Source organism: Calidris pugnax, unplaced genomic scaffold (genome assembly GCF_001431845.1).
Source record: "Calidris pugnax isolate Ruff unplaced genomic scaffold, ASM143184v1 scaffold147, whole genome shotgun sequence".
Taxonomy (NCBI): Eukaryota; Metazoa; Chordata; class Aves; order Charadriiformes; family Scolopacidae; genus Calidris; species Calidris pugnax.
In genome coordinates, this window is record NW_015092359.1 from 149,887 (window position 1) to 171,601 (window position 21,715).

The 21,715-nt window shown below is 47.4% G+C and overlaps 1 protein-coding gene and 1 long non-coding RNA gene across 3 annotated transcripts in view; one reads left to right on the top strand and one right to left on the bottom strand.

Annotated features, from left to right (window-relative positions):
• Positions 1-21,715, bottom strand: part of KCNK12 (potassium channel, two pore domain subfamily K, member 12) — a 58,822-nt gene that overhangs the window by 11,981 nt on the left and 25,126 nt on the right. The gene's annotated exons all lie outside the window — the stretch shown is intronic.
• Positions 4,291-21,648, top strand: LOC106900393. 2 transcript variants are annotated; one of them, XR_001414148.1, is made up of 7 exons: positions 4,291-4,866; positions 6,932-7,134; positions 14,734-14,828; positions 15,077-15,226; positions 18,312-18,465; positions 21,103-21,202; positions 21,509-21,648. It is a non-coding gene; the product is annotated as an uncharacterized LOC106900393 (long non-coding RNA). The 2 variants fall into 2 exon arrangements; XR_001414149.1 differs by lacking the exons at positions 4,291-4,866; positions 6,932-7,134; positions 14,734-14,828; positions 15,077-15,226 and adding an exon at positions 17,124-17,252.

A 21,715-nucleotide genomic window follows, 5' to 3' on the forward strand; every position in this document is an offset into this window, starting at 1 on the left:
CCAGCTCTGGGGCTCGCATTCCTACTTGCAGCTCTGCAAATTTATCTCTAAAAATAACGATGGAGTCACTGAGTGGCTCTGTATCACTTTACTGCACTGGAACTGTGGTGGTTTTGGAATGGGAAATGGGTGGAACGTGACTGAGATACGCTGAAGCTGGCCTGAGGGGAGTTTCAAGCCTCTGAGAGGCCTTCAGATACCTGCTCGTGAGAAGCAGGCCCGTTACTGGCCTGGGCTTTGTTGGACATCATGGGTTTGCACTAGTTCTTAGTCCGTGTAGCTGTTCTGGGCCAATAACCCCTCTGCAAGTGACTGGTGGTCTGATTTTTCCAGATTTGGGGAAGCCTGTGCGAGAGCTCGTTTCCCTGCTGGGGGAGAGGCCTTTGCAGGGCCTTTGCAGCTCAGCTGAGGCCTAGGATTGCCTCAGCGGTTTTGATCTGATCTGGTGCGAGATTAGGAGGACAGCTTAAACTGGTTTTCATGGCATGTAAGGAGTTTCAAATATATGACCAGTACCCAGGCTGGGGGATTTTTATGGCTGCAAAACCATATGACAGTTAGGCTTACTATTCTGACGGGTTTATTTAAAAAAACAAGGGATGGCACTTGCCCCTTTGCATCTGAAGTAGTGTGAGGTCCTGTGTTGGACACTTTGCCTCTAGCTGACCTGAGAACCAGGACAAGAAGTGGCCATGGGAGCCTGAAGCCTTAAAAGACAGTGGGAGAGGTGCTGCCATCTCTGTGACCCTCGCAGGTAGAATTTGGCTCTTGATGCTGCCTTTTTGCTAAAAGGCCTGGTTTGCAGTCGTACCTTGAATGTTCTTGTTCCTCTCCCAGCCTTGTAGCCACCTTTCCCAGCCTGTTGCCTTTCATTTTCCTGCTCCTGCCAGGTGTCTGCACTGCTCTGACACACAAGGGAGCACCTTGCATACATTCTACATACGTGTCTTAGCTATCAGCAATGTGTTTTATCCTTTGCATGGGGTGGGACATGGGGGTAGATAATCCCTGCATGTGCTGCTTTGCCAGTCAAGTTGAGAGGGGGCAACCTCTGCTGTTGAAGAAGGAAGAGGCAATTCCTAATGGCTCTCAGTGGCAGCTGGGGACGTAACCCTCCTGACACGGTGTACCCTGCCACCTGGAAACAATACCATAAAGCAGATCCCAGATGGTGTTTGCTCCAGCAGCTGGAGCGAGTAGCACTTTTCTAGAGGTGAGAAAACGCATTTGCTTTTCCACTGTCGTGGGAAAAGGTGCTTTTGGCACCTGGGTTGAGCTGCTGGATGCTTGTGGCAGTTTCTGTAAGGATGTAATCATTCTCTCCTTGTAGGGACGGCTGGAAAGATGAAAACAGCTGTGCTAAACAACGTGAGCTGAGGGAAAAGCTGAGAGTAAATCGCCTGTGCTCGTGAGAACATTTCCCCTGCTGATCCACCTGGTCCTGCTGCACGCTGCAAAGTCATTGCTTGTCAGGGCAATGTGCTCACACAGGAGGTGGCTTTATTTTGCTCTTCCCCCCCTCCCTCCCCAAAAAAAGGAGACAAAATATTCCTATGTGGGTTGCTGTGGGCTCTGGTAGTAAGCCCCACTGTGCCATGGCAAACAGCAGACCTTTAGCCTGAGCAGGGAGGGCTGTAGCAGGTCATGCTGGCAGTCTGGTCCCATCTCCCACCCATTGGAAGTGGTGGGTCCCATCTCCAGCCCTGCAGCTGGGGGAAGCAGGAACCTGGGCATCACTCCTAAAGAGTGCCTGTGCCTGCCTGAAGTTGATGGCTTACACCCCAAGACACGTGGATTTTTTTTTCCTATTGAGATTTTGAAATAATATCTTTTCTTCTCCTGTCCTGCATCTTTCTATTTTTCCATAGAAATGGTATAAAACTTCAGGAAAATATCCACCACTGTGTATTTTAGACCAGAGATCGTTGGTCTTTTCAGCATTCCTGATGGCTTCCCTTGTGTGATGCCTCTGACAGCAGACAGCCCAAGCTTGGAAACCTCTCTGCACCCTCCTGACCCCATCCTGGGACCCTAGAGCTGCCTGGGGACCTGCTGTTCCTATGCAAGCGCAGCCAGCCTGCTGCCATCAGCAGCTAGAGCGAATCCAGCAGACCTGACCATCTGCTGGACCTCCTCCCCAGGGCCTGCAGTTTCAACAACAAGCACTCTCCAAAGGATCAGAAGCATAGCTGTCATCACAGCGTGGTCCCAAGTGTTGCAAGGAATGACAAGGTGTGTCACCATAGTGCAAGCCTTACAGATGTGAGGGTGGTGAGACACTGGAACAGGTTGCCCAGAGAAGCTGTGGCTGCCCCATCCCTGGAGGGGTTCAAGGCCAGGCTGGATGGGGCTTGGAGCAACCTGGTCTGGTGGGAGGTGTCCCTGCCCAGGGCAGGGGGGTTGGAACTGGATGATCTTTAATGTCCCTTCCAACCCAACCCATTCTATGATTTTAATTGATCATTGGAAATGCCCTCCAGAAGTACTGTTCTTGGATATTTTCTCTGGATATTTTCAGTAACTCTCCCTCATGTCTTTCTGCAGTAGGTTGTTGCTGACTTAAATGTCCCTCCCTTGGTTTTCAGGGTCCCAATGTAATGACAAGTAGTTTCCTTACGCTTTAATGTGCTAATGAAGAAGGTAAAATAAGAATCAAGCTTTCTATCCATGTTCAACCCCCAAATCACCAGCAAGATGATTCTACTGCTGCTTTTAGTGCAGATGTACAAAGGCTGTACAGCCTGAGTGGTTTTTTTGCTGTGACCTGGGAAGGCAGCGTAGGAGTTTCGGTTTCTGTACCCACTGATTAGCTTCTCTTTTCGCCTTGGGCAGTAATAGGTTTTTCAAGCTCATGCTCTCTTTTTGCTTGCAGCAGGTCATCTCTCATATCTTCATTCTGCTGTGGCATTTATCATTCAAATGAAGGACACTGGGACGCAGTGTAACAATTCACTTGCACATTAATAGCGATCAGTTACATTGAAAGAAAAAAAAAAAAGGCCTGGCTACTTTGTGCTTGTATAAAAGGGTGTGTATTAAAGTGCAAAAGGCTGGTGATCTATCTAGATCTGGGAACACAAGGAGGTGCACATGAGCTGTGTGAGATGCTCCTTCTTTCTGTGGATGCGTGTCCCCAGTGAAACTCAAGCAGCCTCCTGGGTTTAAAAACCAAACCAGCTTCCTAACCACCCCGAGCTGTGCATGGACCTGCTGAAGGTGCCGTTTTCATGCAAGTCCCAACCGCCTGTTTGAGGTTTCCTGCCACAGTATGAAACACTTGCATGGCTGGGCAGCTTGCTCAAGATATTTGGTCTTCTGAGGGTGAAGCATGGCTTCCCCAGGACGAGGTGGTCTGTGCTCTGCAGCTCTCATGAGACCCCAGTCTGGACCTGCCTACCCTGGTGCAGCAAACAGCAGCTAGAGCAGAGCTGAACTGGCTCTAGCAGATCTGAGTCCCATTCCTGTTCGTCTGATGTAACATTGTCACCTTTAGTAGCATTTTAATAGCTTTTTTTTTTCTTTTCACTGGGAAGGAAGTGCTCCTTATTGCAGCCTTCCAATACGTAAAGGGGACTACAGGAGAGACTCTTTATCTGGGAGTAGAGCAATAGGATGACGGGGAACAGTTTTAACCTGAAAGAAGTGAGATTTAGATGAGATCTTAGGAAGAAATTATTTCCTGTGAGGGGGGTGAGACACTGGAACAGGTTGCCCAGAGAAGCTGTGGCTGCCCCATCCCTGGAGGGGTTCAAGGCCAGGCTGGATGGGGCTTGGAGCAACCTGGTCTGGTGGGAGGTGTCCCTGCCCAGGGCAGGGGGGTTGGAACTCGATCTTTAAGGTCCCTTCCAACCCAAACCATTCTATGATTCTGTGATAATGAAATCATTTTTCAAAAGAGAAATCTGGCAGAAGCCCCTCTTTTTGTGCTGCAGGGGATGAATTTCAGGCACAGTATATTATAGTGCAACCCTGGTTATGAGAAAACCACAGTGCTGTTTAGCTTTCTGCTGTAGAGGGACACAGGATGAGCTCTCTGTAATTGCTCTTTTGAGAGCTGTGCTCATCCGCTACCAATCAGAGGAGCTGTATCAAGTAAATCTGTTTGGTTTTTTCCCTGAGATTAGACTGGCTGTTGATTTGGCCCGTGGATCCATGCTAATGCTATTGTGCTCTTAGTGGTTTTCAGTGGTTTAATCCCTCTCTCTCAAGTGTAGTTTGACTGTAGATAAAAGTGTAATTTTCTTACAGGAAAACTTTGGAAGCTGAGGAATGTCTTATCCGCTAGTTTTGCAAAGTTTAGTTGTACTGATTTTTAAGGGATTCTAGCCATGGAGCGAGAACCAGCTTCACTTAGTGGCTAGGTGCTTGTTTTTACTGTGCACAAGTAAGAAAATAAAATCATTCAGGACTTGACTGCATCTCCCATGCATCCTGAGGGATGCACTTCTTAGGATCTTTCTCATCCTGTTTCCCCTGTCAAAGGAAATCAGGTAAGGCATCAGGCTGCTTGAAGGTGTTTTATGTGAACAAGAGGGTTTTTGGGGGCGTACAGCAACCAATGCAGTAGTAATCTGACATTTGCAAATAATGCCTAAAAACTTGCTCTTTGGCCCTTCCAGGAGGACAAGGTGGCAGGTGAGGGGTGCCTGGTACGAAGCCTGGAGCTGCGAGCACGGCACCTGGCCAGTCTCCCTCCAGGGAGGATTTTGGCCACTAGTGTGTGACACAGCTGGCCTGCTGGCCGGGAGGGTGAGCTGTGGCAGCCACTGTGAGCACCATCACATCACAAGGAGTGGAGCAAACCCACCCACCCAGGAAACCGAGGGGAATCAGGAGCAACTGGCACAGTGGCTGCTTTAGGAAATGGTAGGCTCTCTTGCTTTTATTCATCAAATTCAGAGCTCAAAGGCAGTGTGTAGTGTGGAGTCAGCCCGATGTTGCCTTGGCACAGAGCTCATCTTCAGCCCAACTGAGATTTGGGGACGTCTTTTGGTTCAGGTGTGACCGGGAGGACTTGTAGGTATGGGAGAGCACAATGTGTCCACATCAGGGCAGCTCTGAAGCCTTAGCCTGTTCTGTGTGTGCAAACAAAGTGGGGTGCTCGGAGCGGGGAGGGGGGTGTGTGTGTGTAAGTAAATTAATTTCAGCCTTCAAAGTCATTATCCCGCAACGTCAAACTGCTGTGAGCACACAGGAGTTGCTCTCAGCTCCTGCTGCGGTTTGGAGAACCCTTAATGGGAACTGCTGTTTGCTCTTGCCTCATTCTCACTCAGTCCATTAGACAAGGCCTTCTTGGTTAATTGAGAAGAAAAAAGGAGGAAAGCAGTAATTAAATGAACATATGAAGCATACACAGCCATAGGCCTTTTGGCTTCTTAACAAAACCCTCATTCTAGTTTACTATAAATGTGGCAATATGACCAAATGGGTCAGGGAGCAGGAGGGACCTCCTGGTATGGCACTCACAAGCAGATGTGCATGGAGAGCAGGTCTCTCAGCAGCTCCCGATGAGGCAACACCAGCAGGGAGAACCTGAAACCATCTATCTTAATTAAATTACATATTGACCTCCTATTTGGAATGTAACGAATTCCACTGCTTCAGAGTTGTAAGCCAGAAGGGAACAACAGAGCAGCAGCTCTCACAAATGTATGGATAATGCATTGCCCTTCCTGGTGTCAGAGAAGCTGTGGCTGCCCCATCCCTGGAGGGGTTCTAGACCAGGCTGGATGGGGCTTTGAGCAACCTGGTCTGGTGGGAGGTGTCCCTGCCCATGGCAGGGGGGCTGGAACTGGATGATCTTGAAGATCCCTTCCAACCCAAACCATTCTATGGTTCTGTGATTTGTTTCCTCCCGCCTGTGAAGAGCTGCATTGCTGGTGTGGGGTGGTGGGCATGGTTTTCTCTGTGCCCAGGAGCCCCTATTGCAGCAAAGCTCACTAAACCAAGGGGTTTGCCCATGCTGGTCATGTTTTCTGCTGACCAGTTTCACATTCTTTCCAGCTTGGCTTTCTCTGCTGGCACAGGGCTGCTATGCTGCAGATGAGCTGCCCAGAGGAAAGTGAGGTTTTAGCTGCCAGTCCAGCTCAGGTCACCAGGCTCAGTGCCACCGGGGCAGGCACCTCCTCACCCCCCTCCTCACCAGCCCTGGATGCTCTCAGAAAGGTATATTTTCTTACCTCTGAGCACCCACCTCCCTGCTACCAAAACAAGGATAACGGCGATCCCTGTTTCAAACCACTCAGCTGCTGATCAGGTCCTAAAGCACTGCAAGAATAGAGAAATAGCACTAAAAATAGCTTTTGTCCTCTGCAGAGGGGAGATGGGCTCTAGCAGAGCTGTTCACACCTGCGTGACTTCAGGGTGGCCGACAGCAAGCAGCTGGGGCTCGTGCTGCTGGGATGGTATAAATAGAAATCAGGGGCTTGTGGCTTCAGCTGCAGAGTGAACCACGCTTGTTAGCACAGGAGATGGCTGCCAGTCTTTTTTAAAAGAGGTGTAAAAATTGTTTGCTGGGCTCCAGGGCTTCAGCTGGTCAGTTGGGTTGGCTCCGTCTGCGTTTTGTTATCCCCCACCTCTACTAAAAGACAGTGATCTCCCACGATGAGGTCTGCGTAAGTATGATCTTTATCTTAAAGTAGGGAAATTTAGTCTGGAAAACGGATTGTCACACACCTGGTCTATAGGGAACAGGAATGCATTTGACAGAGAGCTCCGTAACCATCAGTCAGGGAGGGTTTGGGAAACCTTCCCATGGCTGTAGGGACCACGTGCCTTGCCAAGCTTTGAGATGTTTCTTGGTACCTTTGGTTGCTGAAGGAAGGCATGCTCTTTTCCTACAGTTAGGTGTATCCCCAAACATAGTGTGCTGCTTTCCACTGTATCCAGTACATGTGCAAATGGACAACCTATATTCCTCTTTTTTTTTTAGTGCTGTGGAATTGGATAGAGAATCAGGGAGGAGAGGATGAGCTCGTCCGAGAGGAGCACGTGCTTAAACTGCGATGGTACGAACGGGGAACTACAGCATCTTCACTTCGCTCACCATGGTCTGCTCAGCTTTGCTGTGATGGGAGTTAGTGACAAAGCTTGCATTGATTTGCACAGAGCAGAGCGAGGTCACCGCGCACCCAGGTGATGTTTTAATTCTGAATTCCCTGTGTCTTGAAAACACAAGCCTTGAGGCCCTTGAGGCTGAGTTGGGGTCCTAAACCTGAAGGCTGAGGTGTGGGGCCACAGCATCCCTGCCCAGGGCTTTTGCTGCAGGGGACCAGTGGGTGGTTGGTGCAGAGACCGCTACTGAGAGCTTCTCAATTAGATACCAGTCTTTAATTAGGCACTGGGATCGCTGCTGTGTACCAGACCTCTGTACATCCACTGCGCTCTTATCTCCCTGTTTCTCTCTGACTTTGTGGCTGTCACTTGTCTTCTCCATCTCATCGTTACCTGTCTCTCGTTATCTACCCTTCTCCTGTGTGGTGAGAGTGTAGATGCTGGCTGGGAACAGAGTCTGGTGATGAAGGTGAGGAGAAGAACATGCCCCGACTGAGGGGGGTGGTGAATCCTACATGGGGAGGTGGGAGTCATCTCATCGTTACCTGTCTCTCATTACCTGTCTCTCGTTATCTACCCTTCTCCTGTGTGGTGAGAGTGTAGATGCTGGCTGGGAACAGAGTCTGGTGATGAAGGTGAGGAGAAGAACATGCCCCGACTGAGGGGGGTGGTGAATCCTACATGGGGAGGTGGGAGAGGACAGGCTGTGATTTTTGGGTACCCTTCATGTGCTGCTCTAACAAGAGCAAACAACAAAATAAAAGGCTGGAAATAGCCCAATTTCTGCTCTTAAAAAAATGCCTACACTAGCAAATTCCAGCTAACGAGGAAAGCAGCTGCAAAGATTGATGCTTCTGAAAGTGCGCAGGCAGAATGGCTTCGGGACTCAGGTGGCAGAAGGCTTGGTACAATCAGCTCGTGTGGTGTGTCCTGAAAAATCTACCTTTGTAGAAATGCCATCAGGGAAATTTTAGGCTTGAGATAACGTTTGGAATGAGCGACTTGAAGCCTGTGTGGATGCACAGAGGTTTGCCTGCTCCCCAGGCACCTTCGCATTCCCTCAGTGGGCGGGTTAGAAGGGAAAGCCAGCGGGAGAGCTTTGGGGTTTTAGGAGACTTGTGTGGCCTGTTAGAATCGGTTATAATCACCTGTTAAGATGTAATAGTAATATAACTATGGTGGTATGTTGGGTGTTTATGTAAGCTTAGTATAAATGCCTCCTCATATTTAGCTTATGTTGACACTCTTGACCAAGAGCTAGGAAACAACTGGAAAAATTAATATATCTAGAAATTAATGTATAGATAAAAATTTATTAAATCCATGTTTCTAGGGACAGCTTTCTGAAAATAACCCTTTTTTCCCCCAGTGTTCTGTGCCCTCCTGTCGGGCCATGTTAAAAATGTTCATGGGAGGGGACAAGCTGTGACAAATAAGGACGAGCTGCTATGGCAGAGCATGAGCTTGGCTGGGGTAAACCCATCTCCTCTTGTAGCAGTTTTGGAGAGAGGCCGGCCAGAAACCAGCCTAACAGAAGTAACAAGTCTCAGCTTCAGTGTAACCCCCAAAAGTCAGCAGTTCCCATTTTAAAATGGACTGGGCGGCCAAAAACGCTTGCTGGAAAAGCTATGTTGGTCTTTATTTAAGGTAGTAGAAAAGTATATGAATTTGAACAGGTGTCTCTGATGTTAAAATGCTGTGGATGGTCCTGAAAGGTCCTGCTGAAGGTCCCTGAAGCAGGACCAGTCCCTGCTGTAGGTGACAGCGCCTTTAAAGAACACCCTTTGGGTGCCACCCTCGCCCCCTCACTCAGCCCCTCTCTGGGGAGAGCACCACTTGTTCTAAACTGTACTTTGAATTGCTTGCAACTCTATGTGTTCTCCAGACAGAAGTGCTCATCAATAATATATTAGGATTTGAATGACTAAATTTGTTGAGCAGCAGGGGAAGAAAATCCATATTGGGGAACTGTCACTTCACTCTCCCTGGGGCAGCCCTGCAGACTGTGCTGTTCAACTGCAGCAGAGAAAGCCTCGCTGGGATCAGTTCAACACTGCACGGCTCAAAAGATGCAATATTGCACACTCCCAGCCTCTCCTCTGTCTGTTCGCAGCATCTACCTTGCAGGCACTTTAATAACATCCACAACAGATTTCCTGCTCACAGTAAGGCTGAGAGAGTTGGGGGTGTTCAGTCTGGAGAAGACAAGGCTCCAGGGAGACCTTATAGCCCCTTCCAGTCCCTAAAGGGGCTACAGGAGAGATGGGGAGGGACTCTTGATCAGGGAGTGGAGTGATAGGATGAGGGATAACAGCTTTAAACTGAAAGAGGGGAGATTTAGATTAGATTTTAGGAAGAAATTCTTTCCTGTCAGAGTGGTGAGACACTGGAACAGGTTTCCCAGAGAAGCTGTGGCTGCCCCATCCCTGGAGGTGTCCAAGGCCAGGCTGGATGGGGCTTGGAGCAACCTGGTCTGGTGGGAGGTGTCCCTGCCCATGGCAGGGGGGTTGGAACTGGATGATCTTTAAGGTCCCTCCCAACTCTAACCATTCTATGATTCTGTGAGAAAGCACAGAAGCAGGGGTGGACAAGCTCTCTGAGGGATGATGCTGCCTGGTAGCGCCCAGGCTCCCTGAGCTGCCAGCATGGCATGTTAAACATTAATGTGGTACAGGAAAGATACTGGAGGGTACAGGGCTGATGCTTGTAAGTCCCAGCTGCAGTTTCTGGAGTTTTAAAAGATTTTAGAGCAAAGATCAGTGAGAATCCTGAATGATGCATCTTCTCCTGACTATGTTGAGTGCTACTGGTGCTGCCTCAGGCATATCAAAATCGGGTCCGGCACTGTGAAACCTTCTCCTCGGCCCTGGGCATCTGTGGGTACCAGCAGTGGCTTGGGAGGATTTGCTTTTTGGAGGCTTTTTCCCTCCTGGCAGATCGTGGAGACCCTCCATGTCATGGCATCAGGTTTTCAACAGTGGGAGATGGGGAGATGGTCTCTGCTGCAGAGCCAAAGGGGTGACAGCCAAAGAGCTGCTGTGAGCAGCAGTGTCACCCTGAACACCAAGGTCCTGCCAACGCACCAGCCCTCCTCCCCTTTAGTCGAGCAAAGACAATTTCTTTAAAAAACCCTTTAATCAAATTATTGTCTTTAAAAATGGCTCCTGAGTCTTCTCTGCTGGAGTTGTTACATATTTATTTGCTTGAAGGGCATCCAGGAGCACTTATTTGGGCACCAGTGCCAAAACATCTTCTGCTCACAAATGGGATGGATGCTGGTGGTGCTTTAGATGCTGCCCTGGGGCTGATGATGGAGCTAAGTGGTGCTGCAGCTGGTCTACAAAGCTCTTGAGTTCCTCAGCCCTGAGAGCCACGCGGAGGGCCCCAGAGCACTGCAGGTGGTGCAGGAGCTCAGGAGCTAGCTTGCAAGGGAGACCTGAGCTTCTGTGATGGTGGCGAGGCACAGGAACAGGTTGCCCAGAGAAGCTGTGATGGAGGTAAGTAGTGCTGCAGCTGGTCTGCAAAGCTCTTGTGTTCCTCAGCCCCAAGAGCCACATAGAGGGCCCTGTGGCACTGCAGGTGGTGCAGGAGCTCAGGAGTCAGCTTGCAAGGGAGCCCTGAGCTTCTGTGATGGTGGCCAGGCACAGGAACAGGTTGCCCAAGAAAGCTGTGGCTGCCCCATCCCTGGAGGTGTTCAAGGCCAGGCTGGATGGGGCTTTGAGCAACCTGGTCTGGTGGGAGGTGTCCCTGCCGGTGTCAGGAGGGTTGGAACAAGATGATCTTTAAGGTTTCTTCCAACCCGAACCAGTCTATGAGTCTATGATCATGGTGATATCTGTTCCTCTGCTCAGGGTTGGGTGGCTTGCAGGTCTGATCAAAGTGAGGGGCAGGAAGGGGAGAGATGGCTAAAACACCTCAGCTGATGCACCAAGACCCCCCTCCTGTCCCTCTCTTCTGGGTCTGTGCAGGAGCAGCCCTGGGAGAAGGGGCTGCCCAGAGGGATCCCAGAGGGCCCCCAGATTCAGCCCAAATCCCCCAAAGGGCACCTGGGTCTCCCCACATTTGGCTTAAGGCAGGGGGTCTCAATATCAGGAGCTGCAGTGATGTGTGTATGGCACCCAGGGGTGCTTTGGTCATCCTACCCCTGTGTGTTGTGTGTTACCCCACAGCTGTGTTAGCCCTTGGCCTCTGTTAAGCTCTGTTTTCTGCTGTGGAGATGCACAGAGTGTTTATGAGCTCCCTCCAACAGTATTCTCTGACTGCACCCATCTGCAGCATCTCAGCCAAAAAGCAAGCACCCTGATATAAGGCACAGTTTTGTACTGGTGATTTTTCCACTTGCTTTAGAAAAATACCATGACGTGCTCTAGCATGAAAAGTGGTTGTGATATTTCTAGGGACTTCCAGCAGCGTCTGTTCATGGCCTCAGATTTCTCTGTCGTCTCTGCCCTTTTGTGGGTGAAACCAGCCAAAAAAAAAAAAGAGTGAACAATCCCTCCCAGTTGTTTTCATGTGCACTTTTGAATTAATATTTTTACAGCAAAGCAGTGTGGATCAAAATGCATTCAGGTTGGGAGGTAATACTGTAAAAAAAACTTCTAAAAAGTTACCTCATCGGCTTTTCAATGCTTAGGTACAAAGCAAAAAAATAAAGCAATTCTTAGGATAGCTTTTAAAATTGCTGAGAGATGCAGCTGTCTTTTCACCAGCAGTTTCAAAACCTAGAGCTACGCTTTTTTTAGACTACTTTGATAAACGGATGTTTTGTTAAAATCCCACTGAGCTGAGCTGCTTTCTGACTCCTGCTTCCCAATTCTGATACCTGCGAGATGGGGGGATGTGTTCCCGTCAGCTTTATACACGGCAACATCTGCTTTCTGCTCTTTCCTTTGCCTTTAATAACGCTCTGAAGTTTTCAGTGCTGTGGCCTGACGTCTGCTTTTACCGGCTTTGTGTGCACAGGGGAGCCAGTTGGGTGAAAAATTTGGAAAATGACAAATGCTGTCCATTTCTGTTGGAGCCAAGGTGCTCGAGATTTGTAGGGCTGGGGCTCTCATCATCTTCAGAAGAAGCCACCTAGACAAGCGTGCTGCCTACGACCGTTGGTCTGGGGCCCAAGGATCTGCTGATAATTCCTATGCAGGTCTCCCGTGTTACGATGGACAAGTCCTTGACTCTCCTGTGTCTGAGTTTCTGCATGTAGAATCGTTTAGCTTGGAATAGACCCTCAAGATCATTGAGTGACGTATATGAAATGAGAATGTCCAAAGCTTCTCGTTCAGAGGCTTGAGGATAAGCCTAGGGCTGGTGGTGGTAGAATTACCAGTGACAGAAGGGAGCAAAGACAGAGTGTCTAATTCATCCGCGGGCTCCTCGCTATTGATAGGAGCCAGAAAAAACGTGATTGCACTTCAGATGGAAGCAGTCGCTAAAAAATTATTCTTGGTGGTTCATTTTTTCCTCTAAAGGGCTGTGGATACAGCCGGTAACTGCCTATAATCCATTTTTAATATAAGGTAATTTCTGCTTAAACGATCTCACGGATCTCAAGAATATGCTAACATTTACCGCTATCTATTAGATCTACATAGGAATATTTCATTTCTTCTGTAATAGCACAGCTGATGCTCATGAGAGGTTGCTTACTTATACCTGCGTTTTAGAAGATGAAAGATAAAAATAAATTTTGGTACAAACGAAGATTTTACTTTCAGTCATGAAGAGCCGCGAGCAAAGATTGAGCATCATTATATGGGTATGAACAATCTCGGCCAATATTGGCTTGTTCCTTTAGAATTGCTGATGGGTTTTACCCGATTTGCAGAGATTTCAGGAGTGAGTGTTTCTCTCCCTGTATAATTCAGGTGGATTGGTTTGGTTTTGCGTTGCCAGTCCAGGTGCTGTACCCAGACATGGGCTGTTGCAGCTCCTGGCAGAGAGGTGTTTCTGCCTGGGGGTGCAGGAGAAGACTTCAGGCCCTGCCTGACCAGGGTGGGAGTGAGATAGGGAGAACCTAAAGTGGAGCAAAGTGACCCCTTCACGTCACCCCAGAGGAGCCCTCCTGGGTTTGGTCCCTCCATTAATTTTATCCCTTATTTTGTCATGTCATTAAGCTGCTGTCACGTGTTAGGCCAAACAGTTTTCCTTTCCTGGATGCCACAGGTTAGTGGAAATCCCTCATTTGAAGGAGGATTGCTATCACATTCCCGTGTATTTCCTACGGAAAGAGCAGAGAGTTGGAGTCATTTGTTCCATGCAGGTTTCCCAGGAAGGGGCCAGGGTGGCCACTGGTCCACAGCTCAGTAAGGATGGAGGGTTTATCTCCAGTAGCAGAGAGAAGATGCAAGGAGCAGCACAGAACCCATGTGCTGGAGGGACTGGCAGGGTTTTAGTGCTCTGGCAGCATCCCAGTGCCTCTAGTGCACCTGCCTGCCCTCAGTGCAATCCGTGGCACGAGATCAAACCACAGTGAAGGCAAAGAGGTGCAGTTGGATGGCTGGTCTTACCAAAGCAAACCCAAGCACATCAGTTGCAGATCCATTATCTCCCCTCCACTGGCTATTCTGTTCTTCCTTTCTCGAGTTTACTGGGAGCATAAAGAGGTCAGAATAATTTCCTTGGACGGGCCGTACATGTGGTGTTTTGCCAACTGATTGACATCTCAGTGGTGATGGACATATGGACACAAAACTTCACCCCATAGGTCCACCTGCAGCTATCGGGGTGGGAGAGGGGGGCTGCCTCTCCTATCTCTGCAAACGTCCCCAAGGAGAAAGAGCATCCCCAATCATTTGCCATCGCTCCAGGGATAAATTGCTCAGGAAGCCATCGCTCTCGGGTGTCAACGTGCTGTGTTGTACTAGAGGCAATCAGAAGTTTTCATGTGGAAGATTGCACAGGAAATAAGATTTCCCTGCAAGCAGGTCTCTCCCAGGGCACACAAGTGAGTTGCCTCAGGTTCTGCTCGCTTGGCTTGCCATTAACACAGAACAACGCTACGAGGGAAAGCAGTTTGTAGCTCTGGGGAGGTGAGACTTGTGGCCAGCTCTTCCCAATTTTGATGGCACTTGACCTCTGTGCTGTCGGGTCTCTGTTGCATGTTCAGCAATGGTTCTTCTGGAAAGGGGTCTGAGCACCAGGGACCTTCTGTCTGTGTGGGATCTGGTGGGTTGCAGAAGGACCAGCAGCCTCCAAGTCAGTGCAGCGGTATAGCTGTGATCATAGACCCTCAAATGTCAATAAATTCCAAAATAAAGGGTTTCATCACAGCATTGAAAACTTCCCACATGAAGTGTTTTGAATGACTGGAGGGTGACGATCTAAATATAAAGCTTTAAACTGATTCCAGGCACATACGTACGGCTCCGGCTGACTCTCAAAAGGAGTCTGTGGGAACATCTGACAGCAAAATTAAGTTATATGTTTCTTGTGGGAGTTCGTTTCCTACGGAAACTGTAAGAGCCTTGTTTCCCTGGCACTCAGATTTTTAAACCTGTAATACTAACAGGATATGAACTGGTTTTAATTACCCCCAGCGATGGCGTTTTGTCCTTTGAAGGAATGGCTCGGGGAGCGGAGGGGAAGAGGGAGGTTTAGAGCAAACCTGAGGGTGTCATTTATTTTTAGAGGCGGTGCAGTGATCAGCTCAGCTGAGGAGGTTTTGTCACCGATTTTCAGCAGGTCACAAGTTCACACACCGCTTTTGAAGGAGTTTGGCAGAATAAAGCAGTGGGAAGGAAACGGGAGACTTGGAATCAGGCAGAAGAACAAATGAGGTAAGAAGAAGACCCATTAAAGTGGATAAAAGCGAAGAGACAAAGAGGGATTGTGGTGAGGGCTTTGATGACTTTTATAGCACATTTCAAGGGTATTTCAGGTGAACCCTTTTTTTTGGCTCACTCATTCAAATAGCCTCATTTCTACCAAAATAACTGGTTACATGACTAGGGTGAGCCAGATTTCAACCTTTATGTAATCTTCCTATAGAAATGTAATGGTTGCACAAAATGTGCTTTCTGGATAGGATACAGACGTGTGAGGGAGGTGACGGCGTGTTTCTCGGTGTGTGATCAGCTGCCCACTGGAGGTGGAAGGAGAAGAAACTCAGACCCAAGGAAACGCAACGGCATCATCAACGAGGTTTGCAGCTCGGGGGCTGAAACCACTGGAAAAGGTAAGATGTCATTAGACCCCAGTAAGACCCCAAATAAATCCCAGGGGAACTGGTAGCCCCAGTGTCACCTTTGAGGACGTGTAGCATCAGTGGAGTCAGGGCTAAACAGCCAACAGCTTCCCTCCCCCTTAAAGATCCCTTCCAACCTGGATGCTTCTATCATTCTATGTCTTTGGGTGGTTGCAGCTCATTAGCCCTTACCCTTTCTGCTGGGAGAACAGTTTGTGTGCGTTTTGGCAAGGGGAGGCTGTCACAGCAGCTGGGACACTGCAGCAGCCACCCGGGGAGCGTGTGCCCAGCACCGGCTCTGGCTGGGGCTTGTTTTAATCAGCTGAGGAGATGAGGACAGCAATCCAGGGTTTTGGCTGGGTCTATAAACCAGGAAGGTTTGTGCTCTGGGTCTGTGTTACCTGGGGAGATGAGCAGCCTCCACGTTCAGCCCCGTGACATTTCCCTGTTTGCAGCAGGATTGATTTTTTTTTTTTTTTTAAGTACCTTTCTAGTCAATACTGAAATTTTCAGGATTTATCTTAATACCTCAGACAGGTGGATCCTATTGATTTGAATGAAAGCTGGGGAGAGGGGATACAGAGAGAGTTCCTTATAACTGTTTACCAAGCAAACAGTTTCCATCTGCTCTCTGTTTTGCTGTTGAGCAGAGGATGGGGCAGCTGCAACCTTTCATAGATAACCATCGTTCACATCAGAAGCGTGTCCTGCTGGTGCTGTCCCCAACCACACACAGCTCAGTCAGCACCTGGGGGGGCTGTGGGGTCTCACCTTAGGGCTCTGTGGTCCCCGAGCCACACGTTCCAGAGAGGATCTCTTGGCTGGGAGGTGCTTCTGCCTGCCCTCCTGCTCCCCCGTGCTCAGAAAAGAAAAGTCCTTGCATACACATCCCAGGCAACATTGTTGGTTTTTTTTCCTGTTTATTTCAAAAGTCTTTGTAATAGCTTAATCGCAACAATCCAAGCGTCACCTGGAATTTGACATCCTCCCAGATGTACAGAATTCATACTCGGTCGGGTAATCACAGCATTAAAAACACACAGGAGTGTTCCCCAAACACCATCTTCTTCCATGGTCTCATTAATTACCAGCTCTACACATCCTCCCCCAACGCCTCTGCCTCGGCGCGTCAGCCCTCTCCGTCTCCGAGGTCCACAGCCCTGCTTCTGTGAATGAAGGGGTGCCAAGCCCAAAATTTCCATTTTTAATCCCAAACTGTATATAACATACCAGTAAAAATGCACTCTGTATAGAATTGGCTTTGTGTATGGCTTTTAGTCCTCTTCATTCAAAGATCTTAGAGTGGAAAAATCCTGAGCTGACATCAAAAACGGGACCGATGCATTAAAAGCGCTCACAATTATGGTGTGTGTTGGAGGCAAAGTTCCTGTCAACCCAGAATTAAACCATTTTTAAAAAAGCCATTTGTTTAAATAGATCTCAAACTTTAATATTTTTTTTCCAGTTAATGTTTTGTTAGCAAGCATCATCTGATAGATAAAATAGATAGATAAAAATCTGTGTTTTCTAATCAATGATTTACAGGAACTTCGGCTTCTTCATTTCCCTTCTTGACTCGGTAAGCGCAACCAAAATTGTGCTGGAAAAATACAGGCAGCTCCTTTCGACTTCTTCATTTAAAAGTCATTATTTAATTTGCCTGTTTACTACCTGCAATTCAACTAAGTCACTCCAGATTCAGGCAAGAGCAGCATTTGCTTCCTAGAACCTACCGGCTCTTTTGGCTTATTTAGATGATTTCTGTATCGTTCAGCTCTCAGGGAGTACGTTGAGCTGCTGAGGAGCTGCTGAAGGAGCAACTTTGTTCCCTTTATCCCACAGGAAAAACGGAGCAGGGCCTGGAGTAAGGCCAGGCTGGTGGGCCACCCCTCACTTCACCCAGGACTTGCTGCCGTCCCGATTTCACCAAAGGTGATGAGATGTTTCCCTAATGGAGAAACAGCTGCAGAAATTTGTTCTTAAAAGCGCCCTTTTTGGTGCTGCAGCTGGTCACAAGGTAAGGTCCAGCACCCCAACCACCCCAGCGATGCTCTCCTGAACCCAAACATCTCCCACATCTGGCTGCTATCCACAGAGGCAGCTCTGCTCACAGCTTTGGCACGTGAGCTCATTACTGTCTCATTTAGGATTATTTTACTTTTCTCAGATGCTGATACTGGGTTGGTTGGTTTTTTTTTTCTTTTTTTCCCCTTTTTTTTTTATTTTTTGAAAAGCCATGAGCACTTGAAGGTCGGCTGTCAAACGGATTGAGTGATTGGCGCAGGGAAATGGGAAATCATGACATCTTGTGTGTAGGCTGTGAATAATGGGCAACACCCTTTTGGGTTATTAAAATAGAAAAATGCTCTCTATATATTTTTCTGGTGTTTTGAGCCCGTTCCGAAGGCAGGGATAGGAGCGCGCCGCTGCGGGTTGGCGCCGCGTTGCTGGCAGTACATTTTGCTGGCTGCAGAGCAGGGGCTGGCGGGGGGATGGAGCCCACGCCGGGGGAGGTTTGGCTGGAGGAGGCAGCTGCAGGTGGCCGTGACATTCAGCTCTTCTCCAAAATCCCACGGCCACCCCGAGGCAAAGCCATTTTCTGCTGAGACTGGGCCAGTACGCACGGTCTCTGGACCACGGGGGTGCTTAAATGTGGGGATGGAGGCAACTCCGTGCCCGAGTCCTATTCACACCAAGGCATGTCCTCAAATGCGTTCTGCTTTCATGCAGATGAAGTAAATACAAGCCTTGGCTACCCCGGTGCTGTCAGAAACTGAGCTATCCCTCGAGATGCAGGTGTGCTGAGCATCAGAAATGAAGGCTACGGTAATTTTTGGGTCACGTGCCTGAGCTTTGGGGCCCAAATGTGTATTTTAGCACCTGGCTTTCTGTTCAGAGCACCCCTCCTGCTGCTGCTTCGCTGTACTCCTAGGACAGCACAACAATTTTCCTGCTTCTTTACTGATAAAGATCTCTTAGCAAATTACAGCCAGGCTTGGAAAGCGATTCATCGGGTAATACTTGTATATGCTGTCATCATAACGAATGCCTAAACGAACCTCTCTATCTGTTTTAGGAGGGAAGTGGAATCCCAGCATCACTGCTTCACTGGTGCAGAGACTGAACGTGCAGTGAGTCAACAACTGCACCTGGGTCCCAAACCCTCCAGTTTTGGGAACGAACCAGGGTTCAAAGGTGGCCAGAAACTGTCTAGCACCAGCTACAGCAAGGTAATATCCATCTTTTCTTTTTTTTTTTTCTTCTTTTTTTTCCCCCAAGCTGCTTTAACCACCCCGGTGTAAGCTCCCAGCCACTGAACCACCCTACGAAATAACACCTCTGTCCATCAAGAGTCAGTAAATTATCCTTGATGCTTTATCTTCTTGATAAAAGCCGCCAGCAGCAAGTGGAACTCTTATTAGTTATGTTTCCTTGACTGAATTAGAACCACATTACCATGCCCTTCGTTTCCAATTGCCACAGAGGTAAAGATACTCAAGATTTGAAGATTTATACATATAATTGTGTTTACACACAATCTAGTAGTCTTAGTTTCCACCCCTCTAGAAGCTTTATTCATTGGCGTGAATGTACAGGGTAGGGCATTTTCCAAATGGGATTTACATCCCTCTGACCTTTTTATGAAAAGTTTAAACAAATGAGATAAAATGGGCAAATAAAATAGAAAGGACCTGTTACATAAAACTGTATCTTTAGCTTCTTTCACTGAGTTCATGTCAAGGGTTTCTGTTGGTAGGAAAAGTATTCAGACTGCTAATTCCAAGTAACTTAAACTCATAATAATTTAGATTTTACAAAACAATGTTTTAAACAAGACATTTCAGAAAAGTGTCTAATTTTGGTGTGTCTGGGAACATTTGCTGGTTAATTTGCTGGTGCTGTTAATAGTTTACTGTTCCCAATCAGTGCACATGGGGACGTGATACCCACCCGAAACCAGCAGAGAACTGGTCATTCCTTTTGTAATTCCCATTTACTGAAATACAGAAGTGCACAAATACCAAAATCAGGGGAATTAACTGCAGAAGTAAAATTCTTGGTGTTTGTAATAGGAGATAATAACGCCAACTCCATTAAAGATACCTACCAAGCTGTCCCCCTTTAAAAAGAAACAGAAATTAAACAGGAAAACCTTAGAGCAGATGTTTTATCGCTGAAGGCCTTTAAGTTCGCTTGAAATTTGGAATTAATATTTTTGCAGAGTATATAACAAGGTAGCGCTCTAGTGAGCTAAAAATGTGTCTGTGTATGTGAAGGGATGGCATTTTTTATTTTTCTAAATAAACAATGTCTCTACACGCACACACAAACCCCCCCAGAACCATTTTTCAGATGTTGTGCTTTTGGATACTGAGGTTTTACAATAAAATTAGAACTGAATTCTTGCCCTGCCTGTCCAGCCCATGGATGTTACTATAAGCAAAATTTTTCTGGACTTTATTTTACGTGCAAGGAATAAAACTGACTCACTCACTAATACAAAAATTAGGAAATGATAACCATCGAGAAAATACTTGGTGTTTGAATTGCACATTGTCAGAAATATGAGTAATTTTTTTCACCTTGTTTACTGTATATTATTATAAAAGCATTAATTTTGCATTGACTCACTGGCTTTGAAAAGTGATCTTACAGTCTGCAAAGTATAAAGGGATTATGGGAACATCTTTGTATTTCTTATAATTCTTTGTATTTCGTATAGTTCTTTGTATTTCAAAATATCGCCCATCACTGCGGCCGCTTTTCCAGTAGCCCCTAAATTGCCAGATTACTGGGTACTGGGAACTGCATCCCTATGGATTGCCTCTCCCCCTTCCCGAGGAAGGACTGACCGCAGCAGATGTGAGAAGCTGCAGGTTTGCAGGTTCCTCCCCAGAGTTGCAAGTTTGGATCTGATCCTAGACCTCTTGTTTTGGCTCTGCAGTATTTTGGGCAATTGCTTCGCTCTTTTTTTTTTCACTGGTTTAAAAGTATATTCTAATTAAAGGGTAGATGTTATCCATTTAATGAACAAAAAAGAGTAAGAAAAAAGGCATGCATCTTTATTGGTAGCTGGATTGGGACGGTGGCCAGGTAAACTGAAGTGGTCCTTCCTTGGTGCCATCGCTACACAACTTATTTATAATGCATAATGAGCTGCTGACTGTGTGCACATAAATACAGGCATCCTACCAGTCACACACCAGTGGAACTGGCCACACCTTCCTGCCTCTTCCACAGACGGTGCCATCGCTACACAAGGTATTTATAATGCATAATGAGCTGCTTACTGTGCATATGTTAATACAGGCATCCTACCAGTCACACACCAGTGGAACTGGCCATCCCTTCCTGCCTCTTCCACAGACAGCATAATTGGATGACCTTTAAAGGTGCCTCCCAACCCAAACTGTGACAGCGCTTCTCTTTTCCTAGCGTGAGTGTTCACGAAAGCAGAATATGAGCTCAAAAATATGGAAGTCTTCACACAAAAAGAAACTGCATATTGGTTGTGCAATGTGAAATACACACTTTGTTAGTTATTTTCTGTGAGTCAAGTATTAATATGCCCTAATTGAGTTTATGTAACATAACATTTATTGTATTTTTTTTTTAAATATAGCACTGAAAAATGTGTGTTGGTTTGGAAAGGCACCTTAGTAATCCAATTAGAGCAGAAGCCGTATCCACAGACGTGACAGCAATCAGCAAAGTATGATTTTTGTTTAGATTAGCTCTGAACATTCATTGTAATAATTAGTCACTGAATATTTTTTGAGTTAAAGGCTAGGAAAACACACAAAAAAAAGTAAGAATGGTCTCATTGCTACAGCTAATTTTCATACAGTTATAAATTCACCCCACAGGCCATCAGGTTTACACTGAGCCCACGTGCCTGGCTGTATGACCTTGGCTGCTGCTCAAGTCCTCCTTTCAGGAGCAAGTCAAGACATGACTGAAATACAGGTAAATGGTTATAGTATTCAAATTTTCACCCATGGACAGCTGGGGAGGAGAAGAAATCAAGGGCCAGGGCTGAAGCCATGCTGGGACACCAGGGCCACACCTACGGGCAGCATCTCAGTGCATCTCTGGGTAACCCAAGCACGGCACAGGGTGGTCACCCAGAGCTTTAACGTGATTCTTAGACCTCTCTTGTCTTCCACTGGGTATTTTTGCTGCAATTAGAGCTGGCGACTGGGTTATCAAATAGCAAGTACATGTCAAAGAGGTACAAATATCCTTTATAACACGCCTCCTTTCCATTTGCAGTTGTGCCTGCTGCTGCAAAGCCCCAACCTCTGCCTCAGGTGCCTTTGTACATCTTGCTAGCAGTAATGGGAGTTACTTCTGCCGTGGGGAGATAGACAAATTATGGCCTTGTCCTTCAGAAACTTCCATCTGCCACTGAGGTCAGTGAGATGACTCCTCTGAACATCTACATCGTCTGAAGGACATCCTTCGCGTTGCAAGGAAATA